Source organism: Aegilops tauschii, chromosome 4 (assembly GCF_002575655.3).
Source record: "Aegilops tauschii subsp. strangulata cultivar AL8/78 chromosome 4, Aet v6.0, whole genome shotgun sequence".
Taxonomy (NCBI): Eukaryota; Viridiplantae; Streptophyta; class Magnoliopsida; order Poales; family Poaceae; genus Aegilops; species Aegilops tauschii.
The window spans coordinates 197,761,253-197,770,325 of NC_053038.3; positions in this window are offsets into that span (position 1 = coordinate 197,761,253).

Below are 9,073 nucleotides of genomic sequence, written 5' to 3' on the forward strand. Positions count from 1 at the left end.
TATGTCTTTTCTTTACCATTATATGCATCGATATGACTTAAGTTTTGGCCAAGCTGGGTTGCCTGGCTCCTGTGCTTAACCCTACATTCCCGATTGTTCAGCTAGGTGGTAAAGGGAGCACCTCTGCGATTATTACTGCCGGGTCATCCGGATGTGTACCTCAGACTGGGTGAAGCCGAAAGCTAGCGTTCTTAACGGAATATTCGGTCGGTGGATGAAAAATATTCTTTGCACTCACTCTATTGTGAACCCCCAGAAGCTATACACACTGCGATTTTCACATCACAATTCGGACATGTCTACTAATGCATGCACACCCAGGGAAAGGAATCCTTAACGGAACTATTCTCCCTGGAGGATGTTTCTTACAATCTCAGTGAAATATAAAATAACTAGCCGGATACAACTTGTCTGTTCAAGCAACTATGACCCCTACGCTTATTTTTCCACGCATACCCCGGCCTATTCGGCCGTGACGGTATTCGGAAACACTCCGCACCTTCGGGTCCGGAGGTTGAAGCGAAAAGGTCTGCCATGACAAATGACGATTCAGCTAGAATTCCACATGGTGAGGAAAGTACATAGTCACTTGGACTCAAACACTTCCTCCTCTATACCATCTAACATGCAGTCTAAGTTACAATCCTGTTGGGAATATTTGGCGGCCACCTCTACTTGGTCATATACTAAACTAATGGGAATTTCTTCCCCATTTGGCCCTAACGGTCCAACCCGGGCCATGTGATTAGGATTCAGCTTGGTGTATCGCGTTTTCACCTTGGCCCAGGCCTCTCGCGCACCCTCTCGGCAGGCTGATATCTTCCATAATCGGATACGCCGCTGCGCTCCCTTGAACAGCTCTACAAGCTTCTCCATACTTCCTGGAGGGGAGGCGGATGGCCATAAGGCCTTGGCAACACTCCGCGTGGCCAGCCAAGCATGCTCGTGCACTTGCGACAGTCTTTGCAGCAGATCACTTGCTGATCCGGACACCTCCTCTTCAGGACGGCCCGTCAATATACCTGCAAACATAGCTATATCCGTTCCATTTATCTCCGAACTACTTAAAAAAAAAAGTTCGGAAGCATACTGAATATGCCGCCCCACAGCTTCTTGTTCTCCTTCACGGAGTCGGCTAGCTGGGCCCGCACATCTTTCAACTCTTCACCCAACATAGTGTTGGAATCCTGTAGCTTGTTTTTCTCGTCCCTGACGCGGGTCAGCACACGCTCGCCTGCGGCGTGTTGCCTCTTTGCCTCTCTTTCTCCCTCTTAGGCAATCTTCAACTTCTTCTCAAGTTGATCAGGCGACCCTATTATGCGATCAGTGGCAGTATTAGCACAGTCGGTATACAATTATTGTTCCTCGATGGAGGGGAACATTACCAGTGGACAGCTTCTTGAAGTATTCCAGTTCAGCGGTAGCAGCATTAGCTGCACCCGACACTGTTCCAGCTCTTGGGTTAGCAGGTTGTTCTTCTCTGTAAGAACCTGGTGATACAACGGTCCTTAAATCAGTTGTACCAACTGCTTTCAGTCCCGGGGGCTACTGGCATATGGCTATCCTATTCGGACAAAGAAAACTTACCCGCACGTGTGTTAAATGCTGCTTTGTGGCTCTACTAAGCCCGTTTCGAGCAGCTCGGATGTGCGCATCAGCCGAGCTGAAGGCATTGAATGCCTCTTCCGAGAACTTGGGGTCTCGTAAAATAGCCCTACAGCGCCGATGATTCATGGCGCTCTCCACTTCCGAGTTGGTAACGGACATATTCTCTGAACCCTCAGCCGAAGGACAGTCCGACACCGTTCCTATATCAGCTTCCACCTCTCCAACGGGGTCTAAATCCTGGGCGCTGGGAGTACGGCCGGCTGGACCCTCGGACTTAGTCCGGTGAACCTTTTTCCTGGTACCAAACAGACGTACAAGTTACAGTTGGATGTGACTACTAATGTATACCTTCAAATCCTTACCTCTTTGATGAGGACATGCCTACCTTGGATACGACCAAAAATATTGCATACATGCATATTTGTCAGGTGATTTCTAGTGCAAATTATTCAATAATCTATTTATGTTATCCAGAACAAAAATACTTCACACACTTTTGTGTTTTGTCTAATTGCAGGTGTATGGGACATTTGTACAATCCACATATGAAGATAGGGGAAAAGGAGAAGTTTAGGTTCTGTTCAAAAAGTCCTCTCACGTCACTTTTGGGCCAAGAGAAGATAGAGTCCAAGTCTCTCACGTTCTGGATTCAGATTCGGACTGCACAGACATACCTGACTCAAAACGCCAACAACTTTTTCATACGGACTCCGAATTGGGTGATTATTTTTTTGTTGGAAAGTAGACTTCGTCCTCTTTCCAACCCAATTGGATTCACCTTTAAATTCTTCCGGAGTGTTGAGATATGGACGAAACAATCTGATGTTGCAGCAGAATCCGAGTCAAACAACAAGTCCAAAGGTGTTGCATCACCTCCACTTGGGCCCATGAGCCTTGTACGACCTAGGGTTGGTTTTAGGCTGCCTTGGGACGTCCTCCCACCTCCTTGGCCTCCACCCCTTGCTCCTATATAAGTAGATCCATCTAGTAGCTTTTTGCTTGGGATTTGTTTAGTTAAAAGTTAGCCATTGCAACTTCGTGTACTTCGTTTGTGTCTAACGACCAGACCAAGACCGCTTACGGATCCCCACCATTATCAATACTTCATATATATTCGCAATATTCAGATTGCTTTATCATATTCTTGCTCGTTCTTCGATTGCTTGCATGAATAGACCTTCGTGGTCAGGCTGATCGTGCTTCCGGCATCGTCAGTAACCTCAGGAGATTGGTTTAGCGATTGCTAAGGCGCAACGTCGTGCACGTTTGTAGTCGGATCGTCAAAGTCGACTCCACCAAATCGATAGTTATCATCTCATCGAAAGATCAGGACACCCTCGCCTCTATCAAGTGGTATCAGTTTTTCAGGTTGATCGGTGAGAATTTCCGGTTTTTACTAGATTAGATTTATTTCCTTACCTATTGTCCAAGAAAAAGCCACAAAAAAAGTTAGATCTATTCATCCTTTGTCCAAGCCAGTCTGAGCCTTTGCAATTTTCTTTTCATTGCTTGCATAGTTGAATTATCGGTTGCATCGTCGTGTCGAGTTGCTGGTCTTAGTGTCTAGTTCGTTTAGAGTTTCGAGTTCTGTTCACATTAGTCACGCCGCCGCTGCATCGTTATCCCTTCCGCTGTCCATCACCCATCCATCAATTTCCTGCATGTGCTACCCACCGTTCATTGTCATAATCATAGTTGAGATCGTTCACATTTTCGCTTGATGCAATCTGCATCTTATCTAGTTTGTCTTGGAAAGAAGGAGAGAAAAAAAAAAAAAAAGAAAGCCAGAGAAAAAAAAAGAGAGAAAGAAAAAGAAAAAAGTGTGAGGAAAAAAAAGAGAGAAGAAAAAAAAAACAAAATTCGGATCTATCTAGACTCAATCTCGTAGTTGAATTCGGTTTGGAATCTGTTTTGTGCACTGTTCAGTAAAACAGGCATAACTTCCTCATACGAAGTCTGTTTTGGCTCCGCGAGTACTCAAATGAAAGCTAGCGACGAGCCGCATCTAAATAGTTGCAGAGACTTGTTCAATATTTGACACCTCAAAATCGTCTTCTAAATAGGTCTTTTTGCCCTCCGAAGTTCGCGGACACAGCTTATTCCAGTTTTTCAAGCCAGTTTCAGAATTCTTTGACTCCTCATATCAACTCGGAATTGAGTGATTCTTTTTGCATTGGAAAGCTTGAGTTAGTAGCATTCTTTGAAAAAATTTATCAGAAAATTGGCTCAAACTTTTCAAGAGGAAAGTTGGAGAGAGAGTTGTTGTATATCCTGCTTGGCAGTTGTTTTTCATCATTATCTTTACTGCCGTTGTGGTCTTCACTTATATCTTGCTGTCCAGAGCTACTTAGTATCCTTCATTGATGCTAGTTGTGCTACGTTGTGACCTCATTAGTGTTCTAGGCTCGCGTCTCTAGTCCGGTCTAGCCTAGGACCAGCACAGTACCGTCGTTGAGCGTTTATTCAACATTGCATCTCTGAATTGATTATTGCTAATATTTTACTATCATATATAGCCAACCCAGCTCCACATATTTCTGCACCGTGTATACGTACGTTGCCCTGGCAATCGCTTTACACAACCTTCAGAGTTATTTGACACCGCTGGTTGCCTGTCACTACCTGCTGCTTGGTAAGAACTTGTAAGATATTGATATTTGCTTTACTGTGAGCACTTTACAACCACATCCTAGTATTTCATAGGAACATTATTCTCGAATTTTGTTTCTTGTTTCTACTAATCATGACAGGTTCCGGAGATAGACGTTCTTGGACGACGGACACATCTTCACCATCACGAGAGTTGGGACAACACACACAAGCACATGGTCAGGTTATCTCTTTACCGTCATTTGAGGGTAGATTTAATCCTGCTATTTATCTAGCTTGGGAGCTTGAAGTAGAGCAATTTTTTAGTCACCATGACTTTTCTGAACTTGAGCGAGTACGAGCTGCCACTAGAGCATTTACTGGTTTTGCTTCTGTTTGGTGGAGTGTGCATTGTAAGAAAAACATTGATAACCAACCCACAACTTGGAAAGATTTGCAAGCTGTAATGAGACAACAATTTTTTCCTCCTTACTATCGTCGTGAATTGCTTCGCAAATTGGAACAATTAAAACAAGGCAGTAACACTGTTCATGCTTACTACCAAGAGTTCAAATCTTATATGCATCATTGTGACATAGAAGAATCAGTGGATGATACAATGAATAGATTTTTTGGTGGTTTGAACCATGATATTCAGGCACGATTTCAGTATATTCCTCATTGCATTACTGGTATGTATGTTCGTGCTTGTACCTTTGAGAGACAGTTACAGGAGGATGCATTGGGTGACTACAACAACTACTATTCTAGTTCATGATCACCACCACCGCTTGGTTCCTCCACCGTTGCACCTACTAGAGCAGCCACACCTCAGATTGTGAGCACAACATCATCTCAAGAGTATGGTACATTGCCATCATCCGTACCTACATCAGCTACATCTTTGCGACAAGGTAACTGTAAAGGTATTGATGATATAACTTCACATGAGAATGATGCATGCCTAGTTAACTTGAATACATCATGTGTTGAGTTACCTGTTGATTTGAGCGCATCACCTATTTTAGAGAATCATGTTACTGTCATGAATGCGTCATGTGATCAAACAACTGAAATACCAACAATTTTGAGTGCACCCAATGAATTAACTGTTGATGCAAAAGAACCAATGTTTAATCATTTTGATATGACCTCTAATCTTGGTGATGATTCTGTGTCAAATGACTTATTGCATGTTTGCTTATTTAAGTATGTTGTAGCATGTAAATTTGATGCAAGTAAGGTTTATTCACCAATGGTGGGATGGTTTAATGATGAATATTGTCAATCTTTTCATATGAATAAGAGCTTCACTTACATGTGCAAACTGAGTTCAATACTTTCATGCCTTCTACTTCTTGTGATAATATTTTGGCTTTATATTTTATTAACTATGAATGTTACTCATGTATACATGTGTCATATGTGCAAAATCCACGGGATGTAAAAATGGATGACATATACATATACAACATGTACACCTTGTCTCTTTTGTTAGCCACATTTCAGATTAAGCAACGCCGAGGACGGCTTTATTTTCAAGAAGGGGAGGATGATGAGGACATGACTACCTTGGATACGACCAAAAATATTGCATACATGCATATTTGTCAGGTGATTTCTAGTGCAAATTATTCAATAATCTATTTATGTTATCCAGAACAAAAATACTTCACACACTTTTGTGTTTTGTCTAATTGCAGGTGTATGGGACATTTGTACAATCCACATATAAAGATAGGGGAAAAGGAGAAGTTTAGGTTCTGTTCAAAAAGTCATCTCACGTCACTTTTGGGACAAGAGAAGATAGAGTCCAAGTCTCTCACGTTCTGGATTCAGATTCGGACTGCACAGACATACCTGACTCAAAACGCCAACAACTTTTTCATACGGACTCCGAATTGGGTGATTATTTTTTTGTTGGAAAGTAGATTTCGTCCTCTTTCCAACCCAATTGGATTCACCTTTAAATTCGTCCGGAGCATTGAGATATGGACGAAACAATCTGACGCTGCAGCAGAATCCGAGTGAAACAACAAGTCCAAAGGTGTTGCATCACCTCCACTTGGGCCCATGAGCCTTGTACGACCTAGGGTTGGTTTTAGGCTGCCTTGGGACGTCCTCCCACCTCCTTGGCCTCCACCCCTTGCTCCTATATAAGTAGATCCATCCAGTAGCTTTTTGCTTGGGATTTGTTTAGTTAAAAGTTAGCCCTTGCAACTTCGTGTACTTCGTTTGTGTCTAACGACTAGACCAAGACCGCTTACGGATCCCCACCATTATCAATATTTCATATATATTCGCAATATTCAGATTGCTTTATCATATTCTTGCTCGTTCTTCGATTGCTTGCAGGAATAGACCTTCGTGGTCAAGCTGATCGTGCTTCCGGCATCGTCAGTTACCTCAGGAGATTGGTTTAGCGATTGCTAAGGCGCAACGTCGTGCACGTTTGTACTCGGATCATCAAAGTCGACTCCACCAAATCGATAGTTATCATCTCATCGAAAGATCGGGACACCCTCGCCTCTATCACTCTTTGAGACGGACCGGTCGTGTCTTCACCGACCTTCCTTTTGGAAGCCTTGCTCGACGCCGGAGCCGCTCTCTTTGGAGCCGCCCCCGAAGTAGCGTGACGCGCCGAACGCCTCCCCTGTGGAGCACGAGATAGTGCGATGGGTAAGGCAGTGCGAGGAAGCTCTTGCGAGTGAGATTTTCTCTTGATGACTTATGTGGGAAGCAGGAAGAAGACCAGGGTAATCGGCGATAATGGCCACTTCCGTGCCATCGTAGCTCGCCTGGTAAAACACCCCTTCCGCGAGCACCACGAATATATCCGGATCTTCTTCGAACCCAGGATCCAGCTCCCGATTGTGGTTCTCAGGCTGTGGAGCGGGGCTGTGAAACCCCTCGGTGATTTTTCGCCAATGTTGTTATAAGCGGATTAGAAATTTATCAAAGGTAATCCGGGAGGTAGAATGAGTAGAGCAGAAGGATTGGGGCTTACCCAACTGGGAGGATTATACATAGAATATCCATCTCTGTGATTGATGCGAAGAAATTCCTCTTCCTTCCCTTTGAACAGCTCGGCCAGTATCTTGGCTAGAGCGGCAGGGGTGTCCGGACCTTTCCGACCACAGCGGGAGGCGTCGTCCTTCCCGTTGTAGTGCCACATCGGGAGCCCTCTATATTGAAGCGGCTGAACCCCTCGCACTAGGGAGATCGCCACTACCTCAACCATTGTTAATCCGGACTGGGCGAGCGTCTTTATCTTGCCCAGGAGCTGATGAACCTCCGCGCTGTCATCCTCTTCAAGGCTCCGGGGACGCCAACTATGGCGTTTCTTTAGCCGGACGCTTGCAAATTTAGGGAGACCCTTTTGAACTGGGTAGGGAAGCGCAACGTCCTCAATGTAGAACCATTCGGAAGGCCATTCCTTTGCTGCCCTCCTTGGTGTGCTGGACAGGTATCCGATATCGGCGATGCACCACACTTCGGCTCCGCCCACTTCAAATATTGACCCCTCGTGGTTGCGCGGGACAAGTCAGAACAATTTTCTCCACAGTTCGAAATGGGCTTCAACGCCCAGAAATAACTCGCATAGAGCGACGTAACCTGCGATGTGCAGGATAGAGGCGGGAGTGAAGTTGTGCAGCTGGAGGCCATAATATTCCAGAAGCCCCCGGAGGAACGGATGGACGGGAAATCCAACGCCTCTTAGTAGGTAGGGGACGAAGCACACTCGCTCCTCCCCGGATGAATTAGGGAAGTCCTCCGCCTAAGTCACGCCATTGAAGGAGGCCGACCCTGCTCGGACAGGGACCAGATCCGCGGGAGGAAGAAATCCCCGCGTTTGCAACTTTGCTAGTTGACTATGAGTCACAAAGCACTTCTCCCACTCGCTTCTCTTTGGGCTGGAGCGGGAGGAGGAGCTGGGAATGCTAGCCATGATGGAATGGTTTCTCCTGGCAGTCTCCGGGGATTTTCTCGGTGCAGTGTCGCCTGGATCTAAGATCCAGTGTCTTTAAATAGGCGCTCTGCCTTGCGTGGATGGGGTGTTATTCGCAAAAATACCCTAACTTTCCGCATTTGCTCGACACGTGGAAGACGAAGTCATTAGCGCACAGAAGCCGAGGGGAGCGATATTGGATCAACGGCCGAATATATTACTTGGAGAAGGAACGCGCCTTGCAACGCCGAAGACAATTTGCGTGCCGAACACCTCGTCGTTGAAGCCTGGTTCGGGGGCTACTGAGGGAGTCCTGGACTAAGGGGTCCTCGGGCGTCCGGCCTGTTATCCGTGGGCCGGACTGATGGGCTGTGAAGGCATGAAGACCGAAGATTGTACCCGTGTCCGGATTGGACTCTACTTGGCGTGGAAGGCAAGCTCGGCTACCGACTATGTAGATTCCCTCTGATGTAACCGACTCCATGTAACCCTAGATCTCTTCGGTGTCTATATGAACTGGAGAGCGTAGTCTGGATAGAGATACTCATTACCATATACACATAGGCTAGACTTCTAGGGTTTAGCCATTACGATCTCGTGGTAGATCAACTCTTGTAACACTCATATTTCATCAAGATCAATCAAGCAGGAAGTAGGGTATTACCTCCATAGAGAGGGCCCGAACCTGGGTAAACATTGTGTCCCCCGTCTCCTGTTACCATTGATCCTAGACGCACAGTTCGGGACCCCCTACCCGAGATCCACCGGTTTTGACACCGACACCTACCTTACGAGGTTGGGTGCCTCGCCTTCACAAGTGAGCTGTGGCAAGTCCATTGGACGTCTATTTGCGCGTTTAAGCTTGAAGTCCCGGAAAAAATACGAAGGCAATCAAACCCTAGCAGAGTTCTTGGGGATATATACGAT